The sequence below is a fragment of the Gopherus evgoodei genome, chromosome 5, assembly GCF_007399415.2.
Source record: "Gopherus evgoodei ecotype Sinaloan lineage chromosome 5, rGopEvg1_v1.p, whole genome shotgun sequence".
Lineage (NCBI taxonomy): Eukaryota > Metazoa > Chordata > Testudines > Testudinidae > Gopherus > Gopherus evgoodei.
The window spans coordinates 43,631,881-43,650,737 of record NC_044326.1 but is presented as its reverse complement, the minus strand read 5'-3'; the positions used below and the strand labels follow the sequence as shown (position 1 = coordinate 43,650,737).

Sequence of the window (18,857 nt, the reverse complement as noted above, 5' to 3'; positions counted from 1 at the left end):
CGCTCTATAAATAAATAATATTCCAGAAGAGTTAACACACCTAAAGAATTATTAGAATAATAATAAGATGAGATGGGCAGACAACTTGATGGTTTCAACCTACATCATGATGTGATGAAATGAAATCTATTCCATACTCTACTGTCTATAATATATTATGTCATATTGGGCATCATTGTTTAATATATATGGATACACAAGCAGAGTAATCCACTACAAGGTTCTGTCAGGAGGACTATTAAAATTGCAGTGTGTGGCATTATGCCTGAGGCTGCCTGAGCCTAGATTAAATAGCCAGGAAACAGCAGAACAATCAAGAGATGAAATCCTTAGGTTGGAAGAAGCAGTGTTTCACTTGGGTTTGCAGTGAAAGCGTAATGAATGTTTTAAAGTGACACGAGATGCAGAGCCAGTTCTCTAATTAAAGTACTGCATTCTAGTAGGTGAACGGCTTAGTCGGAGTGGTGTTTGTGACTCTGGCCTGGTCTACACTACGTGTTTATACCAATTTTAGCAGCATTAAACCGATTTAACGCTGCACTCGTCCACACAACGAGGCCCTTTATATCGATATAAAGGGCTCTTTAAACAGGTTTCTGTACTCCTCCCCGACGAGAGGAGTAGCGCTGAAATTGGTATTACCATATCGGATTAGGGTTAGTATGACTGCAAATTGACGGTATTGGTCGCCGGGCGGTATCCCACAGTGCACCATTGTGACCACTCTGGACAGCAATCCGAACTCGGATGCACTGGCCAGGTAGACAGGAAAAGCCCTGCGAACTTTTGAATTTCATCTCCTGTTTGCCCAGCGTGGAGCTCTGATCAGCACGGGTGGCGATGCAGTCCCAAATCCAAAAAGAGCTCCAGCATGGACCGTAAGGGAGATACTGGATCTGATCGCTGTATGGGGAGGCAAATCTGTTCTATCAGAGCTCCGTTCCAGAAGACGAAATGCTGAAGCATTTGAAAAAATTCTCCAGACAGAGGCCACAGCAGGGACTCAGCATAGTGCTGCGTGACAAGCGTAACAGAAAGCCAAAGAATCAATTGGATGCTCATGGAGGAAGGGAGGGAGGGAGGGAGGGGGTACTGAGGACTCCAGCTATCCCACAGTCCCCGCAGTCTCCGAAAAGTATTTGCATTCTTGGCTGAGCTCCCAATGCCTGTAAGGTCAAACACATTGTCCGGGGTGGTTCAGGGTATAGTTCGTCAATTTAACCCCTCTCCCCCCCCCCGTGAAAGAAAAGGGGGAAAAAATTGTTTCTTGACTTTTTTTACGTCACCCTATGTCTACTGCATGCTGCTGGTAGACGCGATGCTGAGGTGCTGAACAGCAGCACCCTCTCCCCTCCCCTCCCCCTCCCCGGTGGCAGATGGTACAATATGACTGCTATATATCGCCGTCATCATCATCCCGTGAGTGCTCCTGGCTGGCCTCAGGTGAGGTTGGCTGGGGGTGCCTGGATAAAAATAGGAATGACTCCCGGTCATTCCCAGTAGATGGTACAGAACGGCTGGTAACCGTCTTCATCATAGCAATTGGGGGCTGAGCTCCATCAGCCCCCTCCTTTCATGTCTAAAGCAAGATTCTGTACTGCCTGGACTATCATAGCAGCTGGAGGCTGCCTCCCCCTCATTTTATCTCACTAACAAGTCAGTGTTTCTTATTCCTGCATTCTTTATTACTTCATCACACAAATGGAGGGGACACTGCAACGGTAGCCCAGGAGGGTTGGGGGAGCAGGGAAGCAACGGGTGGGGTTGTTGTAAGGGCACCCCCTAGAATAGCATACAGCTCATCATTTCTGTGGGATCTGACATGGAGCAGCTGTGCTCTCTAGTACACTGGTTCTGTAGCACAATTGCACCATATTCTAGGCAGGACTGACTCTACTTTTAGATACAACATAAAGGAGAGAATGACTCAGGGGGTCATTCCCATTTTTGTCTTTGCGCCCCGGCAGACCTCAGCCAAGAACACTCATGACAGCAGCAGATGGTACAGAACAACTGATAACCATCTCTGCTATCTTGCAAAGGCAAGTGAATGCTGCTGTGTAGCGCTGCAGTACTGCCTCTGTCAGTGGCATCCAGTACACATACGGTGACAGTGACAAAAGGCAAAATGGGCTCCATGGTTGCCATGCTATGGCGTCTGCCAGACCAATCCAGGGAAAAAGGGCGCGAAATGATTGTCTGCCACTGCTTTCATGGAGGAAGGAATGAGTGACGACATTTACTCAGAATCACCCGCGACGCTATTTTTTGCACCATCATACATTGGGATCTCAACTCAGAATTCCAATGGGCAGGGGGAGACTGCGGGAACAATGGGATAGCTACGGATAGCTACCCACAGTGCAATGCTCCAGAAATCGACGCTGGCCTCGGTACATGGATGCACACCACTGAATTAATGCGCTTAGTGTGGCCGCGTGCAATCGACTTTATACAATCTGTTTTACAAAACCGGTTTATGTAAAATTGGAATAATTCTGTAGTGTAGACGTACCCTCTTAAAATGGTAACCTAGATCAAGCATCTCAAAAACACTCATCTGCAAGGTAAATAAAAATGGGCCTTGAAATCAGCTGGTGTGGCCAAAGAGATTTCATCACCATAAAGACAGTAAGTAGCGAAGAAAAGCATGGGCAAGGAATGAGACTCTTAGAATCCAGGTCAGGGAAAGGCAAACTGTTTCCTTTTGCGGTAAAACTGAAGGCCTCAATGAAAAGCTGGATCCTGTTTCATGGAGGAAAAAAAGACCTGCCAACCCTAGGGTTTAAGGAGGTGGAACCAAAGTTTAAACCAGGCCTGCACAACATGCGGCCCGCAGAGGCTCACTGTGCGGCCTGCGGCGGGATTCAAAAGGCTCTGAGCTGCCTGCAGTGGCGGGAAGCTCAGAGCTCTTTAAATCTCAGCCGTGGCCGGGATTCAAAATGCTCTGAGCTGCCTGCAGCGGCGGGGAGCTGAGAGCTCTTTAAATCTCAGCCGCGGCTGGGATTCAAAAGGCTCTGGGCAGGCCGCAGCGGTGGGGAGCCCATAGCCCTTTAAATCTCAGCCTCGGCCAGGATTCATAGGGCTCTGGGCTGCACGCAGCGGTGGGGAGCCCAGAGCCATTTAAATCTCAGCCGCGGCAGGGATTCAAAAGGCTCTGGGCTGCCCGCAGCTGCGGGGAGTCCAGAGCTCTTTAAATCCCAGCCACGGCCGCGATTCAAAAGGCTCTGGGCTGCCCGCAGCCGCGGGGAGTCCAGAGCTCTTTAAATCCCAGCCACGGCCGCGATTCAAAAGGCTCTGGGCTGCCCGCAGCCGCGGGGAGTCCAGAGCTCTTTAAATCCCAGCCACGGCCGCGATTCAAAAGGCTCTGAGCTGCAGGCAGCCGCGAGCTCAGAGCTCTTTAAATCTCAGCCGCAGCCGGGATTCAAAGGGCTCTGGGCTGCCTGCAGCCGCAGAGAGCCCAGAGCCCTTTAAATCTCAGCCGCCAGGGCCGGCTTTAGGCCAATTCAACCAATTGCCCTGACTCAGCCAGCCCCTAAGAGGGCCACGTGCCCAAGCCCAAGTACGGTGTACCGGCAAAAGCCAGTGTGCTGTAGCGGGTTGGCCCAGCTTCCCCAGGGGGCAATTTAAAAGGCCTGTGGCTCCCAGGCCTTTTAAATTGCCACCAGAGCACCACTGCTGGAGCCCTGGGGTAGGGCTGTGGGGCTCTGGAGGCTATTTAAAAAGTCCGGGGTTCCTGTCGCTTCTACCGCCCCGGCCCTTTAAGTAGCCAACGGAGCCCCACCACTTCCCCAGGGTTCCCGTGGCTATTTTTAAAGGGCTGGGGCGGAAGAAGAAGGGGAGCCCCGGGCCCTTTAAATACCCCCAGAGCCCTGGGGTAGCGAGGGGCTCTGGGGGCTATTTAAAGGGCCGGGGCTCCAGCTGCCTCTGCCGCCCTGGTCCTTAAATAGTCGCTGAAGCCACACCGCTTCCCCAGGGCTCCCTCGGCTATTTATAGGGCTGAGGCGGTAGAAGCAGGGGAGCCATGTGCTCTTTAAATAGCCCTCAGAGCCCTGGAGTAGCGGGGACGGGAGTGTCTCCAGATAACTTTGCTGCCCTGATCCTTTAAATAGCCCCTGGAGTCCCACCACGTCCCCAGGGCTCCTGCAGCTATTTACAGGGCTGGGGCAATGGAAGCAGGGGAGCCCCAGGCCCTTTAAATAGCTCCTGAGCCAGGGGCTGCTACTACTACCCTGGTGGGGGAGGCAGGAGGAGGGGGCAATCACCATACAGGATGGGCTGTACCCCCTGTACCTGCACCAGTTGCCCGCAGCCAACCCCTGCCGCACCTCCTGCCCTGTCTGCACCAGTTCCTGTCTGCAGCCAGCCCTGCACCCACTGCCCACAGCCAGCACGTCTCCAGCCAGCCCCTCACCCCCTGCCTTGCCTTCAGCCCTGCACCAACCCATCTCCAGCCAATCCCTGCCGCACCCCCCTGCCTGAAGCCAGCCAGTCCTGCACTCCTTTGTCTCCAGCCCTGCCAACCCATGCCGCACCCCCCCCCCGTGGCCCTGCCTGAAGCCAGCCAGCCCATCCCACACGCCGTCTCCAGTCTGCCCCACACCCCTTGCCCAGCCTACAGCCAGACCCTACCTCCAGCCACCTCCCCCGCACCTCCAGCCAGCCCCATGTCCACTGGTGCCCTGTAGTTCCCAGGGAAGTAATCCTGCACACCTGCTTCAATGAGGTGGGCAGGGAGCAGCTGGGACCCACACGTGCACCCTTGCACACCCTCAGGGAGTGGTGGAGCTCATTTCTAGTTCAGACTCATCTTTTTAAAAAAGAACTTTAGGTAGGGTTAGCATACATCTGTGCTTTCCCGGACATGTCAGGCTTTTTGGATCTTAAATCGCCATCCAGGAGGAAAATACGGACGTATGGTAACCCTATTGGTACAAAAAATACATACTGTGGCAGAACTTTTTATAGGGAACCAGTTGCTAAGAAATGAAAGGCTTTTTTTTTTTTTACATTTTTTTTCTTTCAGTCATCCCTGCTGGGGCCCTGCCGAAAATGTTCGAATTGGGCACCGCACTTCCTAAAGCTGGCCCTGCCAGCTGCAGACAGGATTCAAAGGCTCTGGGCTCCCCACAACCGTGGGGAGCCCAGAGCCCTTTGAATCCCAGCCGTGGCCGGGATTCAAAGAGCTCTGAGCTGCCTGCAGAGATTCTTGGCCGCGGCTGAGATTTAAAGGACTCAGGGCTCCCTGCCACCACAGGCAGCCCAGAGCCCTTTGAATCCTGGCGGCGGCTCCAGAGGATGCGCTGGGGCTGAGATTTAAAGGGCTCGGGCTCCCCTCAGCAGCAGGAGCTCTGGGCCCTTTAAATCCCTGCCCCAGCCCCACAAAGCTCCGGGTTCCCGCAGCTGCCGGAGCCCCGGGCCCTTCAATTTAACCCTGAGGGCTCCCAGCCAGCTCTTCAGCTGGGAGCCCCTGGCTGATTTAAAATCAAGTATCACCTCCCCACACCCAACCTTCCTTTTTGGCCCACAGCTGTTTTGGTGGGGCGGCACTGGGAAAGGAGGGTTTATTTCTTCAGGGCTGGGCGCTGCTGGGGCGGAGTGTTTCCACTGGGCCTAGGGGGGGTGTTTCTGCGAGGCCAGGGGGTTTCGGCCCTCAGCTGTTTTCTTTGGAGTAATGTGGCCCTCGCCGCCTTACGAGTTGTGCAGGCCTGGTTTAAACATAAAATGATGTATGGATTTGCAAGAGGAACTAAAAGGAAGAAGTAAAGGATGAATGATTTACTTTAATTTGCTCTATGCTATGCATTGCATAATTCAGGTGACTTGATGGAAATGTTCTTTAGAGGGAGAGGTTTGGGATTCAGAGAGGATTTTGATACCGAAGAACTCTGTAGAAGTCACAGATCTCTTCAGTGAGAAGGTAGCTATCCAATTGTAAGCAGAGTCAGGATGAGCTCCACCCTGACATCTGGTGGTGAATTATGGGAAGTGCGGAAAGAATGTCAGGAAATGTGAACTCTCAAATATTTGCATGGGTACACCCAGCAAGGCAGCCTGGGATTGTTATTTTGACAGCTCTGGGATCCCCAATTTCTTTGTTATTGGGCAGGATAAATAAAGTGTTGCCACCTGATTATGTGAATGAGAAATTACGAGACTGCTTTATGACAGAGATGTCTCAATATAAATTAAATGACACTTGCTAGACAAGGGACATGGGTTCCAAAACCCAGTGAGTTGAGAGAGGCTGGGGACTGGTGTGGGTGACACTGACAGGAACACCAATTGCACAGCCTCCTCTCCACTGTTAAAGAGTAAAGCTAATTTTGATTCCATTAGGAGTCTATCTAGAGACTGCTGAGCTGAATTCATGTTGGGTCAATGGTGCACCAGCTCCAGGGCTCCCCTACAAAGAGCTGAGCTGAGAATCACTGAGTGCTGTGTTAACTAGTGGGGGAGCCTGAAGATCTACCGTTAAGCGGCTGGCAGAGCGGAGCAGTTTGCAGTGTGTTGGGCACCCATGGAACAGTGAACAGAGTGAAGCGGTTTGCAGGGACAGCTGGAGGAGTGGCACAGCTCGTGTGGTGGAGCTGGTCGTGGTGAAGGCTGCAGCAGAACTCCACGGAGAGGTGGAGCAGTTGGCCCTGGCCCACATAAGGTGCCCCTTAACTCCCTGTGTGGACTCCCCCTCCATTTCCACCTAGGCTGGGGGGGGGGTAAAACTCTGCAGATAAACTCTTGAATTCTGGGGTGGCACTGACCAGAGACTTTTGGGTTCTTGGACTTTGGGGTGATTGGACTTAAGACCCTAAGGGGGGAAAGGACATTGCCAAAAGTACTTGGAGGTGGGTTTTTGCTTTTGGTTTGTGTTATAATCCTGTTTGTGGTGTTTCTCCAATGGGATGCCGCATTGTTTCCTTCCTTTATTAAAAGGATTTTGCTACACTTGGACTCTGTGCTTGCGAGAGGGGAAGTATTGCCTCCTAGAGGCGCCCAGGGGGGTGTGGTATGTAAGTGTCCCAGGTCACTGGGTGGGGGCTCGAGCTGGTTATGCATTGTGTTATTGAAACGGAACCCCTGGATACTGAACCCGGTCCTTGTTGCTGCCAGCTCAGAGGGGTAGAAGGGTTACACAATAAAGGAACACAAGTGCAACTGGGAGCTGCAGTGGAGATTTGCTGGGAGCCTAGGGGCCTGAAATGGAGCAGTCTACAGCCATCCTCATCTTTTATATGAAGGTGCAGCCCAAGGTGAATGTGGATCCCAGATTGTGATGTTCCATCTTGATCCAAGCAGAGGTCACACATGCATTGTAGAGATGAGGAATTACTGTACAAATTTGTTTATAGCATGTTGCCAGATTAGGATGCACTTTCATCATCTCCGAAATGAATGAAATAAGGGCACAAGGGGAATAGAAAAAAACAGTGATTATAAAGTCATCAGGCATTGCTATCTATAGCAATGTAAACGACATTTATTCAGAACATCCTAACAAAACAATTCAGCATGAGCTCAACAAGAATACCTTTAAAACTGGAAACACTGACTTCTTAACCTATAGTTTACTAAAGGAAAGGATAAGATTGATAGTTGCATAAGACCTAATTGTTGGTGGTGGAGTTATTGATATAAGAGGGTGGCAAAATCAGTGCTGCCAGTGAGGATCACAGTAGGCTCAATAAAAGCAGAATTGCCTGAAAGGTATCAGGCATTCATTAACAGAATGAGAGAGATTTTTTTTTTCCATGAGCATGTGCACACTTTTTTGCATGCGTCTAAACCATATGTTTGCAAACTCGATGCACACGCAATCCCTAATTTTCACAGCATTGTGCATCATCATTACATTTTTTACAGATTTGGAGGCTGCTGGCAGGTATAAAACAATCTGGACTGGAGACAACTACTGGAGTGGGAAGAGGAAAAGATAAGCTGAATAGAGGCAGAAAGAGGGCACAAGACACAGTTGGTGTGTGGTTGGAGCCAATTGATTAGTCTGCACACTTTCTGTTGTTGCTGAATGGAAAATTACTGCAGAGCTCCATCTAACATGTCTCTGAATAAAGGCATTGGCTCAAGCTTTGGAGCCTGAAAAGTTAGTTATTCCCCCCGTCCAGACAGTTTGTTAATGGTTTCAGAACAGTAAATGTTCAGAGGCCTAGTTCAGAAGCGTCAGTCAGTAACTAGTAACATGAAAAGGATGAACTTCTCAAAAACTGTGCACACACACACAGTGCATCTCTGCAGAAGTGTAAATCCACAGACTTAATCCATTTTCTACATATATGCACAAGATACAACTTTCAAATATACCTTTCCTAATTACCAACTAACTCTTTTCAGGCTCTATTATAGAAGCCCTCTCGAAAGAGACCATCGAGATGCCTCATTTGAGCATTCTGCTTGTCTAACAATCTGACTTTCGTTTATATAGTGGGAATAGTATACTTTTTTTGTTATATATACGACAAAAAAGATTTTTCTCAAGCTTCTCCCAAAAGTCTGCCTTTGGTCAGAGACCAAGTATGGAACACTTTAGCCATAAAGGTGATTTTGTTGTTTGGAAGGTTTGAGGAATAAAAGTAGGCTTATTATAAGAGAAACTGTTTTGAAACCTCTGCAGTGTACTAACTAGTGAAGGTGTCATTTGGCAACTGCCAAAGAAGGAAATTAGGAACTTTGAGGGATAAGACTAGCTCATCCTACTTGATGAGTTGCAAACCGCCTCCAGAAAGAATTGTGCCATGGTAGTGTGACAGGGTCCGATAACGTAAAGACTGATAAATCAATGTACACGTGAGCAAAAACAATGTTCAAAATTAGATCTGTTGATATAGCAAAACCACTGGGTGCAAGAGTATCACATGGTTTCTGAATGACTTGGATAAACTGAAAAGACTGCAAACCACTAAATAAGTATCTTCTTCCATCTCCTTTCCGTTCTTCTTAGGCTGCACCCTATGCCTGGAGCAGCTGGTCCCTCTACCCTTGCAAAAAACTTTTGAAATCTACCTAATGCATAAAACAGACAGGCTGTGATGGCCACACTGAATTTTCTGACTCTTACTGTACCATACTGTTGTACTTTAAGTTTGGAAATCCCGTGTAGTAGGATCAGCTACTGTACAATGTTTTAAGTACTTATGTCACTGTATAAATAAAAGACTAAGACTTTCCAAAGGGCCTAAGTGGCTTAGAAGCCAAAGTCCCATTTTTACAAGTGACTATTACTTAAGCTCCTAAATTCCATTGACTTTTGGTGGGACTCTGGCCTCTTTTGAAAATTTTGCCCACAACTTAATCCTAGAAATGTAGGGCTGGAAGTGACCTCCAGAGGTCATCTAGTCCAGCCCTCTGTACTGAGGCAGCATCCAGTAAACCTAGACCACTGCTGATGGGCGTGTGCCCAACCTGTTCTTAAAAACCCCCAGTGACAGGGATTTCCTGGTCTCCCTTGGAAGCCTATTCAAGAACTTAACTACCCTTCTAGTTAGGAAGATTCTCCTAGTATCTAACCTAGATCTCCCTTGCTGCAGATTAAGCCTTATTACTTCTTGTACTACCTTCAGTGGACATGGAGAATAAATTGATCACCATCTTTATAACAGCCCTAGACATTTCTGTTATCAGGGCCACCCTCAGTCTTCTTTTCTCAAGACTAAACATGACCAGTCTTTTAAAACTATTCCTCAGAGGTCAGGTTTTCTAAACCTTTTATCATTTTTGTTGCTGTCCTCTGGACTTTGTCCAATTTGCCCACTCATTTCCTGAAATGTGGGGCCCAGAACTGGACACAGTACTCCAGCTGCAGCCTCAACTGTACCAAGTAATGTGGAATAGTTACCCTCCCGGTATCTTACATACAATATTCCTGTTAATATACCCCAGAGTTATGTTAGCCTTTTTTTGCAACTGCATCACATCATTGACTTATAATCCATTGGTGATCCCCTGTAACTCCAAGATCTTTTTCAGCAGTACTACTGCCTAATCAATTATTCCCCATTTTGTAGTTGTGCATCAGATTCTCTCCCCCACTTCCTAAGTGTAATGCTTGACATTTGTCTTTGTGGAATTGTATCTTGTTTCGTTCTTTAATATACCAAAGGTGTTTTGAATTTTGGTGTCATCAGCAAATTAGTATACACTCCAGTCCATTATCTGTCAATGAAAATGTTGACCAGCACCTGACAGAGAACAGACTCCTGCATCCAATAATAAAGTGGAAGTGTTTTTTGTGGTATTTCTCTTTCAGAAAGTATATCACAAGCACTATTTGGATTTTTAAAAATCTTCTTTCCTATTTTTCCACCCCCAAATACTCCACTCCACTCCAAATTCTAATCTTACTTGCAAGTTTTTTTGTTTTTAAATCTGAGTTTGGCATTTTAAACAGGCATTTGTATATTTGTTTACTGTTTTCACTTGTCTTTTGATACAATGAGGCCAGGTAAAAAGGGACAGACTAAAGCAAGAATTGCGATATCGCAGCCCTGGTTGACATTAAAACCTTATGTTGGGTATAACTATGTCATTCAGGGGTGTGGAAAATCCATACCCTGAGTGATGTAGTTATACTAACCTAACCCCTGGTGTAGACAATGCCCGTCAACATAGCTACTGCCTCTTAGTTGCTTTCTTGTCAACAAAAGTACATAAGAACGGCCATACCGTGTCAAACCAAAGGTCTATCTAGCCTAGTATCTGTCTACTGACAGTGGCCAATGCCAGGTGCCCCAGAGGGAGTGAACCTAACAGGCAATGATCAAGTGATCTCTCTCCTGCCATCCATCTTCACTAAGCTCTACAGCAGCACAGCTGCACCAGTGCAACTATAGTGCTGTAAGGGGACCTACCCTAGTAGATTAAAGTGGTCCTGTGCTTCATAATCCACATCCTTCACACTCAATTAATGGATATTGCTTATGAAGTTCAGAGATGTCTTCAGATATTCAGAGTACCTTCTTCTATGTCTTTTACTGTCAGTTCACATCACCACTGACAGATGTTGAAATGTCATTAATATAAACCATCCCTGCAAGCAGCCAGGTAGCCCATCTTTAGAATTACCAGTTTTTTAAATTGTTCTTCAACACCATCTGTTGTTGGCGTTTTATTAATTCACTCCAGATAGATTTCTAACACCTCTGCAGAGCTTTTATTAGCATTCAATTGCCATCCCTCCTAAAAGTGAAATAAATCAAAATAAGTATGTTAGATATCATAAGTTGTTTGCAATGATGGCTTCATGCTTTTACTTTGTTTCGTTAACTAAAAAAATTGACACAAATATAATGGCCACATACACTAGAAGATATTTAAATACTATGCATCCATTAATTAATAGGCCAGACCACCAGCCAGCTGATGCAAATCTCTGTAGCATCTTCCCAGGGAAGTGCATGGAGGAATGGAAAAGAACAGGTTGAGAAATTAATACTAATTAAAACACTATGTCCCATGCAATTCCATGCTTGAGAATCTAGCACAAGTTTCATGGAACCAGAAGTATTGCCAATTGATACTATCAGCTAATATGTCGTACCAATATTCTATATTTTTAACAGTTTAATGAACTAGTTTACATAACTTCTGTGCTCTGCAAAATATTCAGAAAAGGGGGGAAAAGCAGCTACTTACAACAACAGTATTCTCTTTAGAGTTTTAAACAAAATGTTCACTGCTGTATTTTTGAGTTAAGTGTCATGTTAATTTCTCTAGGTACGAATGAAACAGGCATATACTTAGCCACTTGATGGCATACTAACAGAACACTGAATCTGAAAAAAACTCACATTGAAAGCAAGTATTTTTACATTACAGAGGAAAACATGGATCTGTAATAACTTCATCACCTGGTTCTGTAAATAGCAATGTATTTTCCTATTTTACTTTTGCAAGCTCTAGTGTCCTTGTTGAAGGAAAAAAATTTCTTGTTCAGAAAATTAAGTCTTAAAAACTTCATGTATTCTCACTGAGTAATGTGGTAGTACTTTTGAAATCATTTGTAATAAAAGCAGACAGTTTAGGTGTATTTACAGATTTTACAACATTCCACAGACAAAGCTTGATCCCTCACAAAAGAAAGATTTTGACTGAAGTTTAGAGAAATTATTTGAGCAAAAGTGACACTGTTTAATACTATAAGCAAGAGTAATAGCAAGAATTTGGGTTACCATAAAAAAAGTGATTTCCTAATGGAAATCCTGTTAGAATCCTATGACGTGATTCACTCTGATTATTTTCTTGAAAAAAATCCAATGATTGTCAAGCAGATTGAACATAATTCAGCTTGATACCTGAGCTGACTGCTAGATTTTGTTTCCTGTGGTGGAGTTCTACTCCTGGGACCATCATAAGCAAAGCATTCCCAAAAGTGATGCTTTGTATTTTGGGAAAGGAAGGATTTACAGTCTAAGTACTAGCACTAAGATTAACATTTCCCTCTGAAAAATATTAATTGCCTGCTTCATATAGGAAAGTGATGCTGATTAACACAAAAGAAGAGGTATAAAGATTAAGGCTAATAGTTTTTTCTCAGTTCTACACAGCAGATCTTGATCTAGGCTTTCTGATCTCATTGGGAGTTCCACACATATATAGAGAACAAACTGTTAGCATTGTACTCCACCAGCTGTAGCTACGCGATGGGTTTTGTCCCATCAGGGAGGACAGGTTAGAATGAAAGGTACACACATAGCCTTTTGAGGCCCAGGAGAGAATAAGATACAGAAAACTGGGCTCAGACACCTTAGGCAGCACATTTCCTTCTCAAATCACACACTACAATACAATCCTTCTCTGTGCAGTTGCCAATTTTATGCAATGTCATCCTTGGGAATCATATATTTTATACACATTGTTGAACCCTTATCAAAAGTAAGCCCCCCAAACTGTCACTTACACAAAAAGTGGTTATTTTAATCTATATTGGTAAAATGAATTACAGGAAGAGGGGCAATTTAAAGATTAAATTCAAATATTACATGGAAAACTACAGTTCTGAAGTTTGCAAGGAACCTCCTGGACATTTTCAAAGGAACATATTCACAAAAGCATAAACCTTTATAACTATTTCAGACTCAAAGGTCATTCAAAGGGAAATGCCAGGGATTAAGGCAGACCAAAGAACCCATAGCAGTTTAATCACATGGCAAAGCCAGAGGCATCACTGCATGCTTCTCAGTTCAACTGAACTGTACTACCTTGCCAAGAGACATATACTGCTGCAAGGGAAAATACTCTCCACTGCTTGATAGTTGGAGACTGCCAAAGAGAAGGATGGCCCAATTTTTTTTTTTTTTAAAGATTTTAGCTCTGTTATGATGCGGGAATGGGACAAATCTCAAAAATCTCATTCTCGCAGGAAGGAAACCTTTTCCTGCCCAGTTCTAATTACAGGTCTCAAAAAGTGAGATGACACAAGTTACTACAGAAAAAGACTGTGACTCTACATAATCTGTACAGCTTGACTGCTATTTACTACCTTTACATATACATTGAGACTAGTCAGCCCATTGTTGTTCTGCAATGTTCTGCAAACTATGAGCCTACGAATGCTGTAGTGAAGTGTTTAAAGTTAATTTTAGTGCAGTGAAAAATATTGGATTGACAGCTGAGGAGACAGAAATCATTCGGACCAGGATAGGACCCCAGAACAGGTACTGCATTAGCAGCAGCCATATTTGCCCTCTCCCTCACACTGCACACCCAACGTATCTAGTCTGAACTGGAGGGGCCACCTCTGTTAGTGACTAGTGCAGTCTAGACTCATTCAGTCCATGGACTCTCTGTGGGGATTCTCCACATAGGTGCCATTTGTGATGTGGGCTGCTGTCCACTTGGAAATGAAAACAAACAGCCCATTTCACATAAGCGACTAAACAGCATGACAAGATAGTAAGGATCATTCTCTGCTGTAACCGAGAGGTGAAATGCTTCATGACCTTTAAGCAGCCCCTTGAACCATCCACTCCCAGATTTTATTTATATTCTCTTTCAGGGTTTTGTGGTTCATTTAATTTTGAGTTTAAATTAGAGCAGAAAAAGCCCTAGTCATTCCCTGCAGTTGCTCAAATGCTTCAGTGGGTTAGGATTAGAACAAGGATCAGAAAGCAGTATCCTGCACAGGGATTATTTACGTGAATTGCAATTTTGAGCCTTTTTGAAGAACAATATATATATGTACACACTTCAGTAACAGACCACTTTCAATTTCTATAATAATTACAAATTCAAACACACAGGAGACAGGATGATAGATATATTTCAGATTTTAGCAAAAATCTGATTTTATTACATCTACCATTTTCCCTTTAGTTTATTTTGCAATGAAATTTCTATAAAAAGAAAGCGAGGTTGCCTGGCAAGTTCTGTCTTTTGAAAGCCTCTGCTGCTTATTGTTCATAGCTTTGTTATCTTCTAGAAGCCAGATTTTCAAAGTTACATACAAGCAAACATTTCCATGAGTCTAACTTATGCATGCAAATAACAGATAAATGTGCTTGTCCAAATCAGTTATTTTTCATGTACAGATTAGCAGCTAGGGTCTTGATCCACAAAGAGGTTTAGGAGTTGTGATGCTCAGCACTGCAACTCCTAGGTTTTAGGCACCTAGGAATCACTGGAACAACAGTGGAATCCACAAAGCTGGCTTTAGGTGCCTAGATTCCCTATGCAATATGTGGGGAGAGAGTGGTGCTTTAGAATTGGATCCACAAAAGCCCAACATGCTAGATAAAGAGTTGTCTCAATTAGCTAATGGAGATGCTGCTGAAAGGAGTGTGTTCGAAGCCCTACCCCTCTCACAGAGCTAGACATCTATCTCCCTGTGGTCTGGATGCAGGCACTTATCTCTGTTAACAATCCACAAGTGAGAACCCCTCTCTTGGAACCAGGAGGCGTAGGCGCCTAAGTTGTTTCTTGTGAAAATGAGTTAGGTGCTTGCCTCAGTCCACACAAAACCTGAGAAGGAGGAGATAGTGCCTTAACTTCTAGCCCAGTGGTGAAAGCACTCACCTGGGATGCAGGTGTCCCAGGCTCAATCACACCTTTACCTGAGAGGAAGAAAAGAATTCTGATGTAGGAGGATCCCTCACTGTCTCCTGTTGAAGCCATTTCACTGTAGATAAATAGAGAGTCATTGGGCCAGGCAAAGCGAGAATGACTCTCTAGCCTGGTGATGAGGGCACCCAGCTGGGAGGTATGAGACTCAGGAACCAGTCCCCCTGCTCTAATGACTTTTTAGTTGGCCAAAGTTGAACAGCTTCAAAAGGGTACAGTGAGGGAGCTCCACTTCAGAATATCTCACGGTTCAGTGGTTAGAGTACCTCTCCTGAAAGGTAGGAGATCCCTTTTCAAATCCTTGCCCCCTCCTCAGGCAGAGGGGGTACGGCACCTGGGTCACCCACATCCTCCTCAGTGAGTGTTGTAACTAGTGACCTAAAAGTTATAAGGTGAGTGCCTCCTCCTGCTCCCAGATTCTGAGAGAGACTCAATCTGGTAGGTGGCCTCTGAGTATGCCTACTGGATCAGGTCCCACAGGTGAGATAAGCAGAGTGCAACTATCTTCCTCTGGCTTGTGGATTGCACTGGGACTTAGGCAGTGGATAGGTGTTCAGAGAGTAGAGTGAGGCAGCAGCATGTGTGCACCCAACAGAAACATAGGGGCATAGAGAACTTTTACAGTGGACATTTAGGTGCAGAGTTTAAATGCCTACAGGGTTAGGCAAGAGCAAACTGGGGTTTTGTGGAGTGTAGAAATGCCTAAAACTGGGATTTAGCCACCTAAGTATCTCTGTGGATTTGGGCCTAGGTTTCTAACCCTCCATGAGGTCATTTAAGCATAGCATTTGTGTGTGTGTATAACACTGACAGACCCCGGTTGTCAGGATCAAACCTGGGACATCTGAAGCGTAGTGCATGACCCTTCTGCTGCATGAGCTAAAAGCCAACTGGCTCTTAGCTAAGGCCATAGAGCAGAATCATTTAACTCCCTAAGTGGTCTCGGTGCCAGTATATGGGACAGACCACCACACCCAGGAGGTGTGCGGGTTACATGTGCACTACTAGTCTCTTTGTATGTGTATAAATTAGGTGCACATAAATATCTACATGTATCTAATGTAGATCATCTGACTCTTGAGGTTCAGTGATGTTTTTCTTTTCATATTTGTTCCATTATTTTACAGGGAACTGATTTTAGATGGCAATTGCCAGGACCTCTCTAGAAAAAGGTTTTATTGAAGACTGATATTATTACACCTGCTCTTACCCAATATCTCCTCATGATATTACAAAAAATAAGGGTCACTGGTAGATTCACTTGTTAATTCCTTGGATACACCTCAAGACTTACTTGGCATTCCACAGAGAGGGATTCCACAGAGAGGCATTCCACAGAGTTGCTGCCATCATAACCCTGATTCCAGTGCCACAGGAAATAGTATCAAAAGAGAGAATTTAAAATCCCTCCCACACTCCGGTCACTGGCCTCATTTCCTTGTAACTATTTTGAAGAACGCATTGTTGTTTGTTTCTCTTTGACATTCTTGGAGAATCCTCTTCTGCACAGCGCACCATTCAATCATTCCAGCCCAGCTTGATTCTCTTCACATTTGCATCAGTTTTACATCAGTGAACACCACTGAGGTCAGTGAGATAAGGGGATTGGTCCACAGCCCACTGACATTGATGGGAATCTTCCCTTTCCTTGAATGGATCTCAGATCTGACCCTAAGTGAGGAAGAGAATCAAGCTCAATATGCTGAGGAGATTTAATAATTGGGTTATATTGCTGGGATATTTTTTATTTTACTTAAGACTTAAATTCTGAATTTTGGTGGACTTCCCCCTCCTCCGTTTTCCCTCTTTTGTTCTCCTTTATCCCTTCAAATAATTTTGAAAATCTAGTTCTTAAATCTAGTCCATCCTACAGAGCTAAATATTGAGATGTGCTGAACCCCACAATTCATGCTGACTTCAGTGGCAGCTCTAGGTGCTTGGCACCTCCTGAAAAGTGGGAATTAAACATAGATTTAAATGCATGATTTTAGGTACCAAGCTTGAAATGCTACAAAGACAGCAAAAGCAAAGATTAACTCAGATACTCCAGAGACTTTACTCAATTTTGCACATTGATAATAAATCTTAAAATCACTTCAAAACTGAACTGGGAGTTAAAAGACGTTTGACAAAATTGGAGTAATATGATTTGGGAACCTTCTCTGAACCAAAATGTGTCCAGAATTAATCACCAAATTGTAATCTGAAGCAATCTCAAGAATATATTACTACTTGTGGCATGATTAAAGCATGCATTATACCATAGGAACAAAAATTTCAGCAGATATAAAAGCCAATTCACTCCTATATTTTACTATACACCACAGATGACTGCAGACTGACTTAAAAATGTGTCTAAGATTTTTAAATCATTAAAATACTCTTTTTAACCCCACCAGATTCCTAAACTCCTAATATCAGGTCTTGTCTGATTGCTGTCACTAGTGCTCAAATTAACAAGCTGCCAATAGTTTCACAGTGATAATGATACATTACCAGGTCTATTGTACAGGGCCATAGAGAACATGTTTCCATTACTATTTGGGGCAATGGATTTGAATAACAGAAATCAGAAGTGGATGGAAGAAGCCTCTTAAATTTGCTCCCAACACCAGGAGAAGCTAATCCTCACAATCTGCTTCCTAGCTAGAATAATTTTAAATGTCCCACAGGATGCACCTTTGACCTTCGCCGATTATTCATGTCAAATTTTACAATTTGAATTTTTTCTCTGCTGATAATGTAAACACTTTTGAGTTACTCCTAGCCTCAGTCATTCTTCTCATCTTTGGTATTAACACCCCTCAAATTTGTGTATGTGGCTATCAGGTTCCCCTTTCAGTGGTCAATTAATTTTGCCTCATGAATTAATCCTGAACGTCCACTTCGTTTCAATTCTTGACTCCTTTTCCTGCTTACCTGAGGTCTGAGGTGCCCACAGTTCTTCACCACTTCTTCCTGTCCATGGCAAAGGCCTTGCAGTTCCAGCCTTTTTTTCTTCAAACTTCTCTTATGGCGTCTTTCCACTATCTCCTCATTCTTCCACATCCTTTCTTGCTATCCTCTTCCTCACATGCTTTCTTCGCTGGTTGTTCTTCCATTCTTATCATATGTCCAGCTCACTTCAGATATGTGCTCACCAGCCTATTAATCACTGAGTCCCAAGTTCATCTTCCCCTGATTTCCTCCATGTGCACTCTATTATTTTCTACTTGTGTAGGTTTTCCTTCTATTTCCATTAGACCCCCCATTTCCAAACCATAGAGCAAGCAGAGGCAAACACATGCAGCATACACTTTGCCTTTCAATTTGTTACTAATTGATGGTCCACAGTACTCCTGTCACCTTTTTCATTTCTTTCCATGCACAGTGGGTTGTTCTTTTCTGTTCTCCAGATCTCTCTCTGATTGCACTAAGTGTACTGCTCAAGTGAACATTCATTCGTTTGATTCAGATTCTCTCCTGAAATTTCAATCAACAACTCTTCGCGCATCTTCCCTACTTGCATTACTTCAGTTCTTTTTGTGATTACCTTTGCTGTCAGCCAAAAAGGTCAGATCAGCAGCATACGGTAGTTTTCTCTGTCTCCACAGGCTCAGTTCTCCTACTAATTAACCCCATAACTATTATGAAAACAAGTGGACTTAGCATACTGTCTTGTCTCAATCCCAACATCATCTCAACTCTCAGAAATCCCATGTATTGTCACCACTTTATCTCTTGCCCTCAATACAATTCCTTTATCATTTTCAGTTGAAGTCCTCTTCCATCTACATCAATACTCCAAATAC

The 18,857-nt window shown here is 44.6% G+C and overlaps 1 protein-coding gene across 2 annotated transcripts in view; it reads right to left on the bottom strand.

Moving 5' to 3' along the window:
- NWD2 (NACHT and WD repeat domain containing 2) overlaps positions 1 to 18,857 on the bottom strand; it is a 157,622-nt gene that overhangs the window by 36,307 nt on the left and 102,458 nt on the right. The gene's annotated exons all lie outside the window — the stretch shown is intronic.